The sequence below is a fragment of the Papio anubis genome, chromosome 6 (genome assembly GCF_008728515.1).
Source record: "Papio anubis isolate 15944 chromosome 6, Panubis1.0, whole genome shotgun sequence".
NCBI classification, from domain to species: Eukaryota; Metazoa; Chordata; class Mammalia; order Primates; family Cercopithecidae; genus Papio; species Papio anubis.
The window spans coordinates 102,273,524-102,294,880 of record NC_044981.1 but is presented as its reverse complement, the minus strand read 5'-3'; the positions used below and the strand labels follow the sequence as shown (position 1 = coordinate 102,294,880).

Below are 21,357 nucleotides of genomic sequence, written 5' to 3'. Positions count from 1 at the left end.
CATATTTTAAGAACCATTTAAAATTCCTTTTATGTAAAATTTTGCCAATTTTTCTATGAGGTTGTTAATCTTTCTCTTATTGTTTATAGGAGCTCTTTATATTTTAGGGAAAGTAGCCCTTCATTTTGATGTGGCCACAAATAATTTATTTCCATATTTTTGTTTGACGGTTAACTGCTTCTGGTTAACCTTAATGATCGAAGGTTTTTTTTTTTTTTTTTTTTTGGTGTGTGAGCCAAAGATTTATTTCTTCATTTCTTGCATTTGAAGTACTCTTTGATGACATCCTTGGCCTGAGACTCCTTGCCATAGTCCTTAACTACTACACAACTGCAACCAACAACTGTATGGGGTTTCCTCTCTGTCAGTTTTACAGAGGCCTTCCCATTCCTCTAGTTTCTTGTTGTCATGAACCTTAATTAGGTTGATTTGGTGTTCAGCACAAAGGGCCTCCACCAACTTGACATACACAGGCTCATTACAGTTGGACGCAAGCACACAAAGATGGGCTTGGTCCTTGTCTAAGGCTTTGGCAGCTTCGCGAATTCCACGCGCTAGGCCTTCGTGAATGAGGGTGGTCTTCAGCAATTGTAAAGCAGTATTAACGTCCATTACACCTCCAGCAGCAATGCCTTCCTCGGCCATGGTGGTGAGTTACGGGTGAAGCTGAATCTTGAAGGCACCCAAGCCTCCGCCTCGGCGCGACTTGGCGGCGGCAGGGAAAGAGCAATCGAAAGGTTTTTATAACTTGCCATGAGTGCATCAATTGTAAACTATTTTATTTTATTCTTTTCTTTTCTTTCTTTCTTTTTTTTTTTTTTTTCTTTTTTTGTGACGTAGTCTCGCTCTGTTGCCAGGCTGGAGTGCAGTGGCGCAATCTCGGGTCACTGCAACCTCTGCCTCCCGGGTTCAAGTGATTCTTCTGCGTCACCCTCCCGAGTAGCTGGGACTACAGGCACCCACTACCACGCCTGGGTGATTTTTGTATTTTTAGTAGGGACGGGGTTTCACCATGTTGGCCAGGCTGGTCTCGATCTCTTGACCTCGTGATCCACCCGCCTTGGCCTCTCAAAGTACTGGGATTACAGGTGTAAGCCACCGCACCCGGCTATTTATTTAGAGAGAGGATTCTATTGCCCAGACTGGAGTGCAGTGGTATGATCATAGCTCACTGTAATCTCAAACTCCCAGGTTCCAGCAATCCCTGCCTCAGCCTACCAACTAGCTGGGACTACAGATGTGCACCACTGCACCTGGCTAATTTGTGAACTATTTTAATTCTGATAAACATTGCTGTTCCTTTAATAAATTCTTCCCTTTAGTTTCTTCTCTTTTCTGGATTTCTATTAGTTGGATTGTAGACCTCTTTGATTAACCTTCTAACCCTCTAATTTTCTTATCTTTTTTCATATTTCTCATTATTGCTAGAAAATGGGTTAAACTTTATTTTCTTTCTCTCTTTCTTTCTTTCTTTCTTTCTTTCTTGCTTGCTTGCTTGCTTTCTTGCTTTCTTGCTTTCTTTCTCTCTCTCTCTCTCTCTCTCTCTCTTTTGATGGAATCTCACTCTGTCACCCAGGCTGGAGTACAGTGGCACGATCCTGGCTCATTGCAACCTCTGCCTCCTTGGTTCAAGTGATTCTTCTGCCTCAGCCTCCTGAGTAACTGGGATTACAGGTGCCCGCCACCATGCCCAGCTAATTTTTGTAGTTTTAGTAGAGATGGGGTTTCACCATGTTGGCCAGGCTGGTCTCAAACTCCTGATATCAGCTGAACCACCCGCCATGGCCTCCCAAAATGCTGGGATTACAGGCGTGAGGCACCTCACCATGCCTATTTTCTAATTTATTAATTAATGTCTTTTCAATTTGGCAATCATATTTTAAATCTCCTGGAGCTATTTCTTGTTTTCAGAGTGTTCTTTTTCCATAGCATCGTGTTCTTGTTTTATGGATGAATTATATTTCTTGCTTCTCTGAGGATATGTATAATAATGTTTGGAAATTTTTTTCCATACGTAGAACCTTTAGTGAGCATCTGCCATGCAGAGTGATGTGCCCAATGTGAGAATCCTCCACTCCAGTCCCAACTCTAGTTGGTATCTCCTTGCTTCCCATGGTGCTCCCACCTCTCTTTGATACTCACTTCCTGAATACATGTGACCCCTAGAGGCTGGGATCCCCAGTATCAGCCCCAATACCACCCCCAAAAGCAGCAGGCCCAGGGTCCCTGGGCAAAGGGATCTTCTGTCTCCAGAGGGGTTGAGGGCCAGGAGCAGCTGTGAGGCTCAGTGGGGGTGGAGAACTGGGGTCCTCAGGATTTCCAGAGTATCAATGGGAACTTACAGGTGATCAGGGTTGCCACGGAGGCAGTGACCAAACTCTGTATGCCCAGGGTACTGAGGGTGCCATGCAGGAGGCCACAAGTGAATCCAGGAACTTGGGTGCTTCCTCCAGATACTGCAGGCCCAAGATCATCGGGATGAGGAGTGGAAGCTGTTGTCCTGAAAAAAGTAGGTCCCTTGGTGATTGGTGCACAGGCTGTCCATCTGTTGGAACACAGTCACCCACAGATTTTTGCGATGAACTTGAGGACACCCAGCTCCTCCCTGAGATGAGCATCTCCAGGGGCAGTCTCTTGCCTAGAACCTGGCTCACACAGAAATCCATGCTCTCCAGGATCAACAGGCTTATCTTCTGTCCGCCTCCCCACCGGACAGGGTTGGTTTTGTGATGCCACAGCTTTGCTACCATCTCCGTGTGTAGAAACTCGAACAGCACAGCATCTACCATGTGTTAGCCTCATGCCCCTAATCTGAAATTTTTATATATTTTTGAGACAGCATCTTGCCTTGTTACTTAGGTTGGAGTACAGTGGCATAATCAGAGCTCACTGTAGCCTCAACTCCCTGGGCTCAAGCAATCCTTCCACCTCAGCCTCCCAAGTAGCTGGGACTACAGGTATGCGTCATCATGACTGGTGGAATTTTTTTTTTTTTTTTTTTTTTAAATTTTTGTAGAGATGGAGTCTCACTATGTTGCCTAGGCCAGTCTTGAACTCCTGAGCTTAAGCAATCCTTCCACCTTGGCCTCCCAGAGTGCTAGAATTATGAGTGTGAGCCACCACAGCTAGCCAATGTTTTTTAAACATTAATAAATATGTATTGTGTTATCTGTTTTCTCTAAGATCCTTTAATTCTATTTCTTTGTTTTGCTCTTTTTCTTCCTGTTAGTGGTCCTCTTCAAATGTCTGATAATTCTTGGACAGCCAAGACACAAGTACTCAAAAAGCTGATCAGAAGTTCTAGGTGTTTGTCAGAGAGGGGAAGAAAGAACTCATTGACTGGTGGAATTCACTGTAGAGAGAGAAGCCAGCAAACGAACTTTTTTTTTTTTTTTTGAGAAATCCCAAATGTCAGTATTTATAGGTGTTTTTCTTGACTTGGTCAGTTTCCACAGAAAGGTACCGTCTCATTTTCTCCCTGGGAGTATATGTCTGGCTGTCAATGTTTCGATTGCCAGAGGGGAAAGAGGGTTAGAAGACTCATTTGAAACTCCGACTTTCTTTTTCTTTTTTTTTTTTGTAATTATACTTTAAGTTCTAGGGTACATGTGCACCACATGCAGGTTTGTTACATATGTATACACGAGCCATGTTGGTGTGCTGTACCCATTAACTCGTCATTTACATTAGGTATATCTCCTAATGCTCTCCCTCCCCCCTCCTCCCACCCCACAACAGGCCCTGGTGTGTGATGTTCCCCTTCCTGTGTCCAAGTGATCTCATTGTTCAATTCCCACCTATGAGTGAGAACATACGGTGTTTGGTTTTCTGTTCTTGCGATAGTTTGCTGAGAATGGTGGTTTCCAGCTGCATCCATGTCCCTACAAAGGACACGAACTCATCCTTTTTTATGGCTGCATAGTATTCCATGGTGTACATGTGCCACATTTTCTTAATCCAGTATGTCATTGATGGACATTTGGGTTGGTTCCAAGTCTTTGCTATTGTGAATAGTGCCACAATAAACATACGTGTGCATGTGTCTTTATAGCAGCATGATTTATAATCCTTTGGGTATATACCCAGTAATGGGATGGCTGGGTCAAATGGTATTTCTAGTTCTAGATCCTTGAGGAACTCCAACTTTCATTAAATCCTCATTTCCTTATAGTCTGTTACCCATACCTTTGTATACCTGTACCTGCCATGCTTAAATCTTTCATGTCCCAACCCTGCAGAGATTAATGGACCTTTCACTTTTTGCCAGAGTTTGGGAATAGAGGTTGCCTAGCCTGGCATGGGAGGCAGTGAGAGTGTCCAGGGGACCTCACTGCTCCTTACACAGACTTTCTGCACTCCCTTTTCTTTTCTCAGTCCCGCACAACTCCAGCATTCAATGGTAGGCTCCTCCCCCTACCTCAGGGAATCTTTTTGGTCTGAGGTGAAGGGTAACTCTTCCTTATTTATCCTATAACCACCCAAATCTCTTATCTGTTCATTCACTTCCTTCAAAGCCTCGGCCTTTGAAATTCAAAAGCTAAGGAGTTATACCTCTTTTCTCTGCCTTCTGCCCTCGTACTCCTTACATGACGATCTGCTTGACTGATTGGGGCCGAAAGTCAAATGGTAAGAGAATACTTGGAAAAAAATATCAGTTAAGACTTCAAAAAATATTGTCCTATTGCACTATTATTATACAGTACTGTCTTAGTTCAGACTGCTATCCTATTGCACTATTATTATACAGTACTGTCTTAGTTCAGACTGCTATCACAATCATATCATAGACTGGGTGTTAAACAACATAAATATATTTCTTACAGTTCTAGAGGCTGGGAAGTTCAGGATTAAGGTGTGGACAGATTCAGTTCCCGGCCTATTGTGTGGACAGCTGCCTTTTTGCTGTGTCCTCACCTGGCAGAAAGAGAACTAAATCTTGGATCTCTTCTTATAAGGTCACTAATTCCATTCATGGGGGCTCCACCTTCATAATTTAATTATCTTCCAAAGGCCTTATTTCCAAATACCACTACATTGGAGATTAGAGCTTCAAGATATGAATTTGGGAGGTGGACACCAACATTCAGTCTGTAGCAAGTATCCACTAGGTGAGGTCACTGTTAGGTACCTCAACTACATTTTCTATCAGTCTTCTCAACAACCCATTCTATAGATGAAAACTGATGTTTGGAAAAGGTAAATAACTTGCCCAAAGTCACACAGTCAGTTTGTCACAGAGCAGGCATTTGGTATCTGATTAAACACCAAGCTGATGTCCTTTCCACAGTAGCAAGTGGCCTCCTGTGAGTTCATAATAAACCTTTGAAAGTAGCAACCAGAATCTAGGATTTCTTCTTGTTTGACTAGATAACAAAAGGAATTTTGATTATGATTCTTCAACAGTACTTACTTATTATGTCTCCTTTCATTGGTTGTTAAATTTTACCATACATCGTCTAGTTTTCTAGGTTATTTAGAGACTGGCGCATGCATTTCAGCAAATCAAACTTATTTGGGAAAGCATATATTTGTGTTATTCAGCAGTATCTGTATTTACTATCCAAACATCTGGCAATTAACTTTCAGTGCTGACACAATTTCCAACAAATTACAGAGCATTTACAACAGTGTACTATATGACACAGAATTCCTGGTTTTAGTGAGATCCTCCTAAATACCTGGTAACTGAATCAAACCTCTCAAAAGCCACCATTGGTGGAGGTGGGTTCTGTGCCTCAAAGATCCCTTAGGGACCTTAGGATTTAGCACAAAGCCAGTCAGTTCCTAGCCATGTTCATTTCTTCATTAGATGCTCAGAATCAGGAAGAGAGACAGAAGGGAGAAGGACTAATCCATTAATTACATTTAAAAGGAAGCCACAGAAGCCAACACAGATACAAGTGTTGTTGGCTGTCTGAGGTCTCCCCTGGCTTAGTGAGACTGCGTTATTTTCAGCTCTGCTGCAAGAACTACTGCCTTCTCCAGCCCTGCCAGCACCTCTCCCCATTTGAGTCTTTACCAAGAAGTCTATCTGATCTACTAAGAAGTGATAGTTTGGAATAGGTATAAGCTAGAGGTGAATCCATTAGCTAGAGTGATTATCCAGACTCAAGGAAAACTGTAAGTAGGAAAGTTTGCTATGAGGCTCTCTTAGCTTTCCCTTCAGGATTCATCTTGCCATCTCTCTTTCGTTTACCACTTTTGGGTGGCTGCCTAATGTTGAAGTCCCATAGGAATTCTTTCCACCAGATCTTCCTCTCACTAAGTTCAGATGAACAGTCATATGTAATTAAGGTGCAACGTTTCAACAAGCAAGTCTCCAGAGCTAAAAGGAAACTCTAAAATAGTGGCATTTCAGGCATCACAATAGGAAAAGAGTTGGGTGCCTTCAGTTCATATTTGCTGTGACCCCAATTGAGAGTTGGGATAATAAACAAAAGTAAGTTCCAAAAAATTCAGAACATCCCCTGAGTCTGCTGTCTGCTAGGATGGCCCTCCAGAATCTCCTTAAAGGCTCCGCAAATTTAAAGCCAAAACTCTGTGTCTTCTAAAACTCTGAATTTGTCTGGTGTCTCTGGTTAGGAGTGGTCACATGACCTAAGAAAGCCAACACATCCTTCTGCAGTGGGTAAATGGCTCCCTCAGTTCAGATCTGTTGGATCAGCTGCCAGGTCAGCACCCTCTCACTGGAGAAGCAGAAAATCCATGGGTTTTGCTGTTTAGTTGAGAAAAAAAAAACAGGCTCTCCTTCTGTTGTGAAAAATTTCAATCTACAAAGGCATGTGTTTCTAAAATGACTAATCATTCAGGGTTTCAGTTGCTGCTATTGTTTTTTAGAATTTTGTTTAATTTAGTGCTGTTATAGGTAATCGTTTTGCTACTGATCACCTTTCACTACTGAGTATTTCATTTTTTTAGGCATGTGATAAAAATTCAGCAATGGTAAGATTTGTGTGGGGAGGCTGAATGAATAATTACATTTATGCATTTGTTGTGGCTAATTCTGTTGGAGTTATGTTATGTGTGTGCTCATGCGTGACCTATTATTTTAGTTTTGGAGCCCAGTTTTAGTTTTGGGGATTTACTGCAACTGTGAGTGACTCCATGTTACACATAAATGTGTCTTTGTTGGCTCCCTCCATCTCCCTTTTCTCTTCATGTTTCTTTTTTTTTTGGAGACAGTCTTGCTCTGTTGCCCAGACTAGAGTGCAGTGTCACGATCTCGGCTCACTGCAACCTCCGCCTCCTGGATTCAAGCAATTCTCCTGCCTCAGCCTCTCAAGTAGCTGGGATTACAGGCATGTGCCACCATGCCCGGCTACTTTTAGTATTTTTTTTTTTTTTTTTTTTGAGATGGAGTCTTGCTCTGTCACCCAGGCTGGGGTGCAGTGGCGCGATCTCGGCTCACTGCAACCTCCGTCTCCCTGGTTTAAGCAATTCTCCTGCCTCAGCCTCCCAAGTAGCTGGGACTACAGGTGCATGCTGTCATGCCCAGCTAATTTTTTGTATTTTAGTAGAGACGGAGTTTCACTGTGTTGCCCAGGCTGGTCACGAACTCCTGAGCTCAGGTAATCCGCCCGCCTCGGCCTCCCAAAATGCTGGGATTACAGGCATGAGCCACCGTGCCCGGCCCATGTTTCTCTTACATGTCTTTGATTTTAACCTCCACCCAGATGACTCCCACTTCTATATCTGCATACCTGACCTGACTACTGGTTTCTCGCTGTGTGCTGGGAACTTCCTCCTACAGGCTCGCTGATAACTGAAACACGGAGTTCCCCTTCATCTCCACAAACTCTTCATTTCCCCCAGCCAGCAACTGCTCCTTCCTATTGCTTTCCGTCTGCTCCTGCCTTCTGCCCTGCAGTTTAACCAGTTCGGGGCTTCCTCACAGGCAAAGTCTTCCTGGGCCAACCCACCTGGCAGGGACCTCCTGTGAGATGGGACCGGATGCAGGGTCAGGCAGGGACATTTGGGATTTCAACTGTGCCCTGGTTAATTATGGGAATGTGGCAATTTTCTTTCCTTCTATGAACCTTCATTTTCAGTGAGACTGTCCTGATCTACCCCGTGGAGTAGCTGATGGGATTATGTAAACGTTTATCTGAAGCTTTTGAAATATTTGCCTCCGTTCCTACTCTTCACTGGCGTTCTCCAAAGTGGGATGTGAGCGTGGGGCCCCTGACACTTCTTTGGAGCACGGTAAGAAGATACTAAAATATCTATTTATATTTATTTTATCTAAAAATGTAAATTCTGCTTTGCTAATATTCTGCTTTGCTAATATTCAATGTTTGTTTTGACTCCTGGCACTCACCCCTGTGAATTGTACTAGATAATATGATCCTTCTAGTACAACTGAGGGCCATGATGCCTGTGTCAGGTGTGCTGTTGGAGAGGCCTCAACTCAAAGGGGGGTGGGCGGCACCCTCCTGTAGCCCCCCAGTGCGTTTTGACCACTTGTAACTGATGTGAGCCCAGTTTAGTGGATTTATGGGTTATGCTTTCTAATTTAACGAAAACATCCACCTGATCCATGGATAAGTGACTGGAAAGAAACTGTGGTTGAAATAGAATTAATAATGCAAGCTCAGGAAAGCACGGGAGTGGCCAAGGGGTCCCCTCTTCTAATCCTTGTCTGAGCTCTTTTTCAGTCCATGTCTTCCTGAGATATTACTTCCTATAATTCAAGAAACAACTTGGGAGCTAGTTTGGTCCCACCAAAATAATTGGCCAATGATCTTTCTGTATAGGATGTTATTTTAAAGGAATTCTACTCTTTTCTATTTCAGAGATTGATCTTATCCTCCATCTCCCCAGTTCTGGGTCTCTCTCCTGCTGGTTCACAGGTGTGACATTGTGTGGTAAATATGCTTTCTTTTTTTTTTGAGATGGAGTCTCGCTCTTGTTGCCCAGGCTGGAGTGCAATGGCACGATCTCGGCTCACTGTAAACTTTGCCTTCTGAGTTCAAGCAATTCCCCTGCCTCAGCCTCCTGAGTAGCTGGGATTATAGGCTTATGCCACCACACCCGGCTAACTTTTATATTTTTAGTAGAGACAGGGTTTCACCGTGTTGGCCAGGGTGGTCTCTAACTTCTGACCTCAAGTGATCTGCCCACTTCGGCCTCCCAAAGTGCTGGGATTATAGGCGTGAGCCACCGCACCTGGCCTAATATAATTTCTATAGAGTGCATGACATGGGCACAATGGCCATATGTTAACATATTTTAAAATTCAACTAAACATTATATTTTTAAAATTATTAAAGTAATATATATTCAATATAGAAAATGCAGTTACCATAGAAGAAGAAAGTAAAAACAAAAATCATAGCACTTAGGATAGTAGCTGACAGCTGACATTCCTTTTTGTGCCTATCTATTTCTTTTTGTCAAAAATAGATTGTATTGGACACCCTATTCTCTAAACTACTTAAAATTTTTTATGTAGTAATCCATCCAAGGATTAGCTAAATTAAAGCTACTCCAAAATTGTCTGAGAACAACTGAAAGGCTAAAAATATCTCCTTAATCCAAATTTTATGGTCACATTTTCTTTTATTAATTTTCTTAATCTTTTATTCTTTTCATGGGTAAGAAATCAATATTATTTATTTGTCTTATGTTCCTGCAGAATTCTCAGTCTGGCAATTAGCTTCTGGGAAAGATTTCAGATTTTTTTTTGTTTTTTAGTCTTCTTTTTTTTGAGATGGTGTCTTACTTTGTCACCTAGGCTAAAGTACAGTTGGACCATCACAGCTCACTACAGCCTCGACCTCTTGGGCTCAAGCAATCCTCCCAATGCAGCCTCCTGAGTAGCTGGGACTATAGGTACACACCACCACATCCATCTAATTTTTAAATTTTTTTGATAGAGATGGGATCTCACTATATTGCCCAGGCTGGTTTTGAACTCTTGCACTCAAATGCTCCTCCCTGCCTCAGTCTCCCAAAGTGCTGAGATTATAGGTATGAACCACTACACCTAGCAAGATTTCAGAGTCTTCTGCAACCTCAGTAATCTCTGTTTTATGTAAGAGGCAAGAAGCCCTGCCAGGTAGAGAGAATAATGATAGCTATTGCTCACTCTGCTGTTCTGCTGCAAGCTTCTCCTGCTTTGCTTTTCCTTTTCCATTGACTTCTAATAATATGAGTGGTTCAGACCACAGACTGGGCATGTCCAAAACAAGGGAGAGAAAAAAAAGAGGAGAGGGAGAGTAGGGAGTCCTGACGAAATAGCCCATGTGGAGTAATGCAGCATGCTCATGTATTGAGGCAAAGAAAAGCAATTCTTTTTTTTTCTGAGACAGACTTTTGCTCTTGTTACCTAGGCTGGAGTGCAATGGCCCAATCTCGGCTCACCACAACCTCCGCCTCCCGGGTTCAAGTGATTCTACTGCCTCAGCCTCCCGAGTAGCTGAGATTACAGGCATGTGCCACCATGCCTGTCTAATTTCATATTTTTAGTAGAGATGGGGTTTCCCCATTTTGGCCAGGCTGATCTCTAACGCCTGACCTCAGGTGGTCCGGCGGCCTCGGCCTCTCAAAGTGCTAGGATTACAGGCATGAGGCACCACGCCTGGCTGAAAAGCAGTTCTTTTAAGTGAAGACTCACACTGCAAAGGTAATTGCAACCTTGTTCCCTTTTGCTTAATGGTGATTTTTTCATGTATATGAACCATATCTCAATTATTATGCTTTTGAGAGGGCAGAGACTATGTCCTTTTCATCCTTTTGATCCCCATATTATCGAGTACAGTGATTTTTACCAAGTAAACACTCACTAAACATTTGTTGTTTGTGATGACAATTATGATAATAGGGTAGCATGCACAATAAAATACGGAATCTCCACAAAAAAAAAAAAAGCAGTTTTAGCTAATTCACAGATGACGTGACGTGATTGACTAGAATGAAAACTCAAAAGAATCAACAGACATTTATTGGAGCTGATAGGAAAATACAGCCAGTTTGCTGGGTTTATATGGAATATCCAAAAGTCAGTTGATTTTTTATAGTTTTATGCGTTGAATGGTGGTTCCCAAAAGATATGTCCACATCCGAATGCCCAGAACATGTAAATATACTTATATAGTTAAAGAGTGGATAGTACCTCTTATGACAAAAAAAGGTGTTTATGTTAAGGATTTTTTTTTTTTTGAGACAGGGACTCACTTTGTCACCCAGGCTGGAGTGCAGTGGCACAATCTCCGCTCATTGTAATCTCCACCCTCCAGGCTCAAGCGATCCTCTTGTCCCAGTCCCACAAGTAGCTGGGACCATAGGCGTGAGCCACTGTGCCTGGCTAACTGTTGTATTTTTTTGTAGAGACAGGGTTTCCATGTGTTGCCCAGGCTGGTCTCGAACTCCTGAGCTCAAACGATCCTCTTGCCTTGGCCTCCCAAAATGCTAGGATTACAGGCATGAGCTACCGCATCCAGCAAGTTAAGGATTTTTGAGAAGAGAAACTTGTCTTAGATTATCCAGATGAGTCCCAAGTCCGGTGACAAGGGTGAGACACATGGAGATTACACACACACAGGAGAAGGCCATATAGAGACAGAGGCAGAGGTTGAAATGATGCAGCCACAGCCTAAGCAGAAATGCCAGGGCAGGCCAGGCGCAGTGGCTCATGCCTGTAATCTCTGCACTTTGGGAGGCTGGGGCGGGCGGATCTCCTGAGGCCAGGAGTTTGAGACCAGCCTGGCCAACATGGTGAAACCCCGTCTCTACTAAAAATACAACAACAAAAAATTAATCAGGCATAGTGGCGGGCGCCTGTAATCCCAGCTACGTGGGAGGCTGAGGCAGGAGAATCACTTGAACCCGAGAAGTGGAGGCTGCAGTGAACGGAGATTGCACCATTGCACTCCAGCCTGGGCAACAGTGCAAGACTCCATCTCAAAGGAAAAAAATAAAGAAATGCCAAAGAACCTACCAGCAGCTGGAAGAGGTGAGGAAGAATTTTCCCTTACAGCCCCTGGAGAGAGCATGGCCCTGCTGGATTTTGTATTTTTAGCCTCTGTAACTGTGACAGAATAAATTTCTGTTGTTTTAAAGCCACTAAGTCAGTGGTAGTTTGTTATTGCAGGCTCAGAAAATTAATACAAGAGTGTCCAGAAGAACAGAGTGCTGTGATTAAGAACGTGTGCTCTGGAGCCAGACTTCCTTTGTCAGAATCTCCACTCCACCAGTTACTAGTTAAGTAATGTAAGGCACACTAGGTAACAGCACAGGACTTGCTGTGAGCCTAGAGCATGTAGACCTGTGAGTGGTATATTGTGAACACGGAACACACGCTAGTCATTTTTATCATCATCCTCATTACTAACATTATTATTATTACCAGCATAGCTAGAAAGTGCAGCATGAGGCCGGGCACAGTGGCTCGTGTCTGTAATCCCAGCACTTTGAAAGGTGGAGGTGGGAGGATCGCTTGAGTCCAGGAGTTCAAGACCAGCCTTGGCAATATGTTGACACCTGTCTCTACAAAAAATTTAAAAATTGGCCAGATGTGAGGGCATGCGCCTGTAGTCCTAGCTACGTGGAAGGCTGAGGTGGGAGGATTGCTTGAGCCCAGGAGGTTGAGGCCGCAGTGAATCATGTTTGTATTACTATCTGTATTTACCACTATCTGTATTTTGTAATAATAATTCCCCTGCTGTTCTTAATAATTTAATCACATATTGTTTAGTTTTTGCCTGTTTATAAAGGGTACATATTTGTCTCTGACTTTTTTTTCTTTTTTATGAGACAGAGTCTCACTATGTTGCCCAGGCTGGAGTACAGTGGCACAATCCTGGCTCACTGCAACCTCTGCCTCCCAGGTTCAAGCAATTCTCCTGCTTCAGCCTCCTGAGTAGCCAGGACTACAGGTGCCCGCCACCATGCCCAGCTAATTTTTCTACTTTTAGTAGAGACAGGGTTTCACCATGTTGGCTAGGCTGGTCTTGAACTCCTGACCTCAGGTAATCCATCTGCCCCAGCCTCCCAAAGTGCTGGGATTACAGGTGTGAGCCACCGTGCCCAGCCAATCTTTCAGTTTTTTTTGTTTGTTTGTTTGTTTTTTTGAGATGGAGTCTCACTCTGTTACCAGGTTGGAGTGCATTGGTGAGAGCTCGGCTCACTGTAAACTGCACCTCCCCAGTTCAAGCGATTCTCCCATCTCAGCCTCCTGAGTAGCTGGGACTACAGGCACGCGCCAGCATGCTGAGCTAATTTTTTTTTGTATTTTTAATAGAGACAGGGTTTCACCATGTTGGCCAGGATGGTCTCTAAATGCTTACTCAATTGAGAAAGGAAATTTATATACATGTATTGAGAAGTGTTTTCAGAAAATGCATCCCTAAAAAAATCCATCCTTTAAGTGACTTACATTACATTTATGATTTTAACAAACTGTTAATCAACAAACTTTTTTTTTTGAGACGGAGTTTTGCTCTTCTTGCCTAGGCTGAAGTGCAATGGCGTGATCAACAACCTCCACCTCCCGGGTTCAAGCGATCCTCCTGCCTCAGCCTCCTGAGTAGCTGGGACTACAGGCATGCGCCATGATGCCCGGCTAATTTTGTATTTTTAGTAGAGATGGGGTTTCTCCATGTTGGTCAGGCTGGTCTCGAACTCCTGACCTCATGTGATCTGCCTGCCTCGGCCTCCCAAAATGCTGGGATTACAGGTGTGAGCCACTGGCCTGGCCAACAAACACTTTTTAAAAAATACATAGTATCTTAAGAAAATCATCCACAGAAAATGAAGTTAGTAAGCCAGTGAAGCCAAAAGCAGAGTTTAAAAACAATATATATAAGCAAGTATCTTCTCAGGGGAGTACTGTACGAGATGGTGAAGAGGAGATGGTGCGACTGATACATCCTGATTCTGGATGTTTGTATCTCTAACTAGCTCAATGTTTTTTTTTGTTTTTTTTTTTTTTGAGCTGAAGTCTCAAAGTCTTGCTCTGTCACCCAGGCTGGAGTGCTCGGCACAATCTCGGCTCACGACATCCTCTGCCTCTCAGGTTCAAGCAATTCTCCTGCCTCAGCCTCCTGAGTAGCTGGGACTACAGGCACGCACCATCACATCTGCCAATTTTTGTATTTTTAGTGGAGATGGGGTTTCACCATGTTGGCCAGGCTGGTCTCGAACTCCTGACCTCAAGTGATCTGCCCGCCTTGGCCTCCCAAAGTGTTGGGATTACAGGCATGAGCCACTGTGCCTGGCCAAACTAGCTCAATTGTTAGCTCTATTACAAGTAGGAGAAGGAATGGTAAAGGCCCTATGAAGCAACTAAAGAAACAGGAACACATGCTCTCAGATGGGAGGAGGGAAATTCAACGGCTGTGCTGAAACAAGAAAAGTGGAAGAGGCCGGGCCCGGTGGCTCACGCCTGTAATCCCAGCACTTTGGGAGGCCGAAGTGGGTGGATCATATGAGGTCGGGAGTTCAAGAACAGCCTGACCAACATGGAGAAACGCTGTCTCTACTAAAAATACAAAATTAGCTGGGCATCATGGCGCACACCTGTAATCCCAGCTACTCGGGAGGCTGAGGCAGAAGGATCTCTTGAACCTGGGAGTTGGAGGTTGTGGTGAGCTGAGATTGCGCCATTACACTCCAGCCTGGGCAACAAGAGCGAAACTGCATCTCAAAAAAAACAAAACAAACAAACAAAAAACGAAAAAAAAAGTGTAATCAGAAATGCAATGTAAATCACTTAAAGGATGGGTTTTTTAGGGTTGCATTTTCTGAAAACACTTCTCAATACATGTATATAAATTTCCTTTCTCAATTCAGTAAGCATTTATGGAATATATACCATATGCCCACCCAATGTCAAGGGTGAGGATGTTCCAGGGAATGAGTGTGTTACAGTTAAAGAGTCATCAGTTTGAGACTATTGATGTTTTCATTAAGAAGGCTCTTATAGGTGACTTTTTGTATCTGATTTTTAAACGTAACAAGGGAAATGTGAAAGTTCTTATTAAGTTTTCATGATCATCAGGTTAGGTTTCTACCATAAAGTAATAGGTTTATATTGTTTGGACACTATAAACAGCTTTTTTTTTTTTTTTTTTGACAGAGTCTCACTCTGTCACCCAGGCTGGAGTGCAGTGGTGCAATCTTGGTTCACTGCAAACTCTGCCTCTTAGGTTCAAGCGATTCTCGTGCCTCAGCTTTCTGAGTAGCTGGGTTCACAGGCAGCCACCATCACGGTCGGCTAATTTTTGTATTTTTAGTAGAGACAGGGTTTCACCATGTTGGCCTGCCCGGTCTCGAACTCCTGACCTCAGATGATCCACCTGGCTTAGCCTCCCAAAGTGCTGGAATTACAGGCATGAGCCACTGCACCTGGCCTAGAAACAGCTTTTTAAGTTAGTGTGCTTTTAAAATATTAAAAATAGATGGTTAATGAAGAAACAAAAACTTCAATTAATCAGAGGTGTGGATACAAATGTTTGGCTGACACGCCTATTTTATTTCGATTTAGACTTCTTTTTCAAAGAAAATTTTTGACTAGAGTGTTTGCTTATAGGAAGAGCCTTATTGCCGAGTCTTTTTTCAAGTGTAAAAAAAAGTCCCACATTGGAAGAAGAAGAGGCTAGAACGATCCCTGGACCAACCAAGCCTGCTCAGCGCTGCATCCTGCGTCCAGCGCCTATGTCCCGCCACTGTCACCGCCAGCATGCCCAAGAGAAAGGCTGAAGGGGATGCTAAAGGAGATAAAGCCAAAGGGAAGGATGAACCACAGAGATCTGCGAGGCTGTCTGCTAAACCTGCTCCTCCAAAGCCAGAGCCCAAGCCTGAAAAGGCCCCTGCAAAGAAGGGAGAGAAGGTATCCAAAGGGAAAAAGGGAAAAGCTGATGCTGGCAAGGAGAGGAATAACCCTGCAGAAAATGGAGATGCCAAAACAGACCAGGCACAGAAAGCAGAAGGTTCTGGAGAGGCCAAGTGAAGTGTGTGGATTTTTGATAACTGTGTGCTTATGGTGACTGCACAGTTTGAAATACTATTTTTTATCAAGTTTTGTAAAAATGCAGAATTTTGTTTTACTTTTTTTTTTAAGCTATATTGTTAGCATACAGAACACCTCATTGTTGTTTTTGGGGGAAGGGGCATATGTCACTAACAGAATGTCTCTGAAGCTGGATTGATGTGGGGACAACGCCTTTCCCTTCTGGTTTTGAGAGACTTCCTCTTGGCTCCCAGGAGGAGGGATTCCCTGACTTTGATGCGCGTGGCCTCTTGGCACAAAAGCCTCGTGGTATGGAAAAACAAATTCGTTTTTATGTCCTCTTCTCCCTTTCTATTTTTCAGCATAGACTTAACTCCCTTAAGCCCAGACATCTGTTGGGACCTGACCCCCAGTCATTGCTTACCAGTGTGTCAGGCAATCTGGACTTTCCAGTGATGCTGCTGAGATGGCATCTGTCAAAAGGAGCAGTGGTTCCATTTCTAGTTTGTGGATCTTCACATAAATTCTGCCATCTTCATTTCACTTTCTGAAAGTCAGGGTTGGCTTGTGAAAAGTTGTTAAAAACATGCTAAATGTGAAATGTCGACCCTCACTCTAAACGTTCCCTGTTCAGAGCGTCAGATGAAGACTTCATTGGTTTTTATAGTGGCTTTCTGATTTTTGGTAGTCCATTGAAGAAGGGAGTTTGAAAGTTGTATACTGTTAATGATTGTCTGCCCATGTCCTGCCTGAAATACCATGATCGTTTATGGAAAGTATCTTTAATAAAGCTGGATACAGTTTGGCTTGGAAAAAAAAATGTTCCACATCAATATAACTGGGAACACAATGAATAATCATTAAGAAGTATAACAAACATTTATGTGTGACATATGGACTTTCTAACTTCAAAACAGTTGGAATTAAAGACATGTTTAACATGACCATTAAAATGAAAATAGAACATTAAATTCTATATCGAAGGAAGGAGAAATAAGTAGAGCAAAATCTAAGCTAATGTTTTACCCTGACTTATGTATAAATTTCTCTGTAAGCTTCCTAGTAGTCAAGCTATGATGGCATAGGTTATAGGCTATAAACTAGAGAATTCTCATTATTTGCAAACAGAGAGATAAGTTCCTTGGGATAAAATATTTTAAGTTTTAAAAATATTTAACTTCAAAACTATCATGTAGTTAATTACACAAGAAATATTGAGCCACATATTTAACCATGGTTTCTGAAAGATAGATAAATATTATTCATATAGGTAATTTATATATTTTTCTTCAACAAAAGCCTAAATTGTAGTATTTAGATTTTACAGAGTAAGGTTTTTTTGTTTTGTTTTGTTTTTTGAGGGGGATGGGAGGTGGAGATTGTATTAGTGAGGATCCTTGCAGGAAAGAGAAGGTAATTTGAGTTGATAAAGGGACTCTTTACAAAGATATATGTAGGATGCAGGGAAACCATAAGGAATTGTGCAGTTCTGTGGGGCTAGTAACAAGGGATACTGTTACTCTCCTAGGTTTGAAAGGGATAAAGAGAAGATGCCATCACCAGAAGAGAACTTGGAGACAGAGACTGAGCAGAGAAGGCTCTTGGACAGGAGTAGTGACTTTTAGTCAAGAGATGAATCCAGCCTGTGGTACCCCCACAGAGAGCCAAGGAAATAAATACCTTTAACTTTCCACCCACTCCCTCTGATCTCTTGCTGGTACTTTTCATTGACTGAATTCAACTAGAAGCTAAGGGCAGGCACAGGGAGTCTGGTGGTGCTTGTTAGCCTTCTGGTGCAGAGAAAGGATGAAGAAAGGACATATGGAAGCTATCAAGCCAGGAGGACATATTGGAAATTGCAGAGCTTTATAGAGTTCACCCTTCCCCCATTTTGATAAGCCTCTCTGGGTAGAGCAGAAAGAGACTTGCCCTTCTGCCTTTCCCACTCAGACTTTGGTGGAGAATCACTGCAGTGTAATGAGAAATGGTCTCTCTGTTAGCTGCATGTAAGGAAAAAATGTTGCGAACCAATGATCTATAAGAAAGGACAATATCATTTTCCTTAAATGTTTCTTTTTCTCACATGGATTTTACACTGGAGCTAAGTCACAGCTCTGAAATAGAGAAATTTAATAAAATGTGAAGACACTCCTTAAGTTTAGAATATCAGATGCATTATGAGTCAGTGCCCACAGGCAGAATTAGATAACCCTTGGGGAGAATAGATTCCCTTCCCCATGACCTGTGGGTAGATCTCACCCTATATGAAGGCGAATACACTAATAGGGGCCTCTGAGGACTATGTCTGGTGACCTGACATCTGGATGTTGCTTTATTGCTCATAGATAAGTGCACCCCAAGCCCAGACAACTTGAAACCTATGTATCCCTATAGCGACAATAATTATAATAACAGCCAGGTCTACAAAGCCAACTGCATTGCCAATGAGGCCATTTAAAATATTGGACGATACATTCTAGAACTTATGAAATCTCTGGCCTAATCTCCAATATTATATGTTCTCTCCAATTTGAAAATCTACCATTTAAAAAATAAAAACAAAACCAAGTATAAAAAATGTAAATACAGGTCTTATTTGTTTGTTTTTTTTTTTGTTTTGTTTTTTTGGCAAAGAATCTTTCTCTGTTGCCCAGGCTGGAGTGCCGTGGTGCAATCTCAGCTCACTGCAACCTCCGCCTCCTGGGTTCAAGCGATTCTCCTGCCTCAGCCTCCCGAGTAGCTGGGGCTACAGGCATGTGCCACCACGCCCAGCTAATTCTCGTATTTTTAGTAGGGACAGGGTTTTGTCATGTTGGTCAGGCTGGTCTCGAACTCCTGACCTCAGGTGATCCACCCACCTTAGCCTCCCAAAGTGATGGGATGACAGGCATGAGCCACCACGCCTGGCCCACAGTTATATTTTTATACTTAAACTTTATATAAATTCAAATGTTTCTTTTTTTATGCCAAAATATAAATATTTTTCAGACTTAATCGTGTGAATGGAAGATTGTTTGGTTCCAGCACAGCACTGAGGAGTAAATGGAATTTATTGAATTCACATTCTGTATTATCTTCTTGTGCTGCTAGGGAAAGTAGTGACAGGTTGAAAAAGTTATTAACTTCTCGTGTGTATTAAGACAACACTTGAAGGCAACTGACTTTAGATAAGACAAAATAATCAGTATAGCCTGTGATGTTACTTTAGTTTAAATCCAGTGTGCTCTGAAGCTCAAACAGAGATAAAGAGCAAGAGTAGGATAAATGTTTTCATTGAAGTCCTAACTTCAAATATTGTGAGGGTCTCAGGAGGTTATCCAGTCTATTTCCAGCCTTTGGCAGAATTACAGTTAAACCGGCTCAGGCAGATGGCAATCCATCTTATTCCTAAAATTGTCCACTCAAGGAATTCCACATAACTCTTTCCATCGTCCTTTTTATAACCGTATTTTTCTTTAAACCCTCAGGGAATATGCATATAACAAATGGAAAGCATAAAGTAAAGTACATATGACCCTCTTCTCATCATGAAGGGGGCAGAATTATACGCTAGTATCTATCATGATTTGTAAACAATACCAGTCCTAGACAAATCTCTCTTCTTTATCCAACCTCACAAATATTCTGCCTCTCTAAGTAGCCCTTGTCCCTTTGCCCCTCTTGTTTTCCTTTGTTTCCTCCTTTCTCCCCTGGTTCAGAATGCCTAGGAGAGTTTGTATACGATTCCTAACGCCCTAGAAATAGGAAAAGCAATCATGCCTCAGGCCATAGGGATGTTGTCAGCACCATGGACAGCGGCTTATCGGGCTCGCAAGCGTTGTACAGAGGTATAACTTGCCAGTAGAGTATGTTGATGACCTTTTTAAAATCTTTGAAAGTCTTCATCAATTAATTCCCCTTCTCTTCTTAGCGTTCTATTTTATTGAGGTAGATGACGTTAAGACTTCAACTTTTCGGTGCAGGCAGAGGAGTCCACATCTCAGTAGTCTATGACAAGGAGGGGCTGACGGGAGGTAAACTCATCTAGGTCTGCTGAAGTTAATTCATCACTTGGCCCTAGGGTTCAGGGAGCAAAATACAGAAGGCAATGAAGAACAATGGAATCAACAAGAGAGGTAACTCCTCTCTTCTCTTGCAGATGCCTCAATTAAATCTATTTCACAAAGGATTAGTGGCCCCTAAAATACGCAATTATGCCATTCTTCACATCCCCTATTTTACTGGTTAGAAAACATTTGTTGTAACTTTACATCCATTAAAAATTAGCTATTCAGTCTTGGCTATGTCACCTAAAATCTCTGTCTAATCTTGGAGAAAATTTCACAATACTTCTCAAAATTTTAAATGCACATATTTTTTGACCCTACAACTCCAACACAGAAATGATTCAACAGGCTGGCATGGTGGCCCACACCTGTAATCCCAGAACTTTGGGAGGCCAAGGTGGCAGGATCACTTGAGAGAAGCCTGGGCAACATAGCAATACCTCATCTCTACAAAAAATTTTTAAACATTAGCTGGGCATGGTGGCACATGCCTGAAGTTCCACCTGCTCAGGAGGCTGAGATGGGAGGATTCCTTGAGCCCAGGGGTTTGGTGCTGCAGTGAGCTATGATCACACACCTGCACTCCAGCCTGGATGACAGAGTGAGACCTTGCCTCTTAAAAGAAAAAAAATACATCAATATAAGACTGTTTAAATAAAGTACAAGTTTATACAATCAAATATTAAGAAGTCATAAACAAAGTGGAAATTCACTATATACTCATATGAAAGATCTCCAGGATATATTAAGTTTAAAAAATCTGGGTTCAGAACAACGACTATATTAACATATTATATAAAAAGAAGAAAACTCATGTATAGCCATCTGTACTAAGCATACAATATCTCCAGGAGGATATATGTTAGAAATAAGAAATAGCAGTTTCCTCTAGGAAGGGAAATTGGGTGGATAGAGGTGAGAAGTGGAGGGGAGTTTTTTTCACCATACACCTTTATGTACTTTTGGAATTTTGAATAATGTGAATTCATCAACTATATAAAAATGAATAAATAAATTTAAATAAAAATGAAATAAATTATCTGTGACTCAGTTTCTTTCTCTGCGAAATGGATATAGTCATATCCATTTGATTGTCCTGAGAATCAAATAGAATAGTGTATGTAAAGGTGTTTTGAAAAATATGCATTCTTCATATATGATGTTTATTGCTAGTATTTTAGTAATGTATGGACTGTTTAAGTTCTCCACACGCCTCCTAAAGTTTGGAGTTTAGAATTGAACATAACTCTGAAATAATGATAATAAAAAGTGAATTAAATATTTGTGAGGTATTTTAGACTTTTTCACTGTAGTGTGGCTATGATATAAAAATAACTTTATCCTGCACTTCCTTTTGCAGTC

General features: G+C 42.1%; 3 pseudogenes across 1 annotated transcript; 1 reads left to right on the top strand and 2 right to left on the bottom strand.

Moving 5' to 3' along the window:
• Positions 1-201: 201 nt before the first annotated feature.
• Positions 202-815, bottom strand: LOC101012815 (annotated as a pseudogene). Its single transcript, XR_002521389.2, has one exon. The product of XR_002521389.2 is annotated as a 40S ribosomal protein S12 pseudogene (transcript).
• A 961-nt stretch (positions 816-1,776) lies between these two features.
• Positions 1,777-2,896, bottom strand: LOC101013188 (annotated as a pseudogene).
• A 12,470-nt stretch (positions 2,897-15,366) lies between these two features.
• On the top strand, positions 15,367-16,769 carry LOC110743020 (annotated as a pseudogene).
• Positions 16,770-21,357: the final 4,588 nt, after the last annotated feature.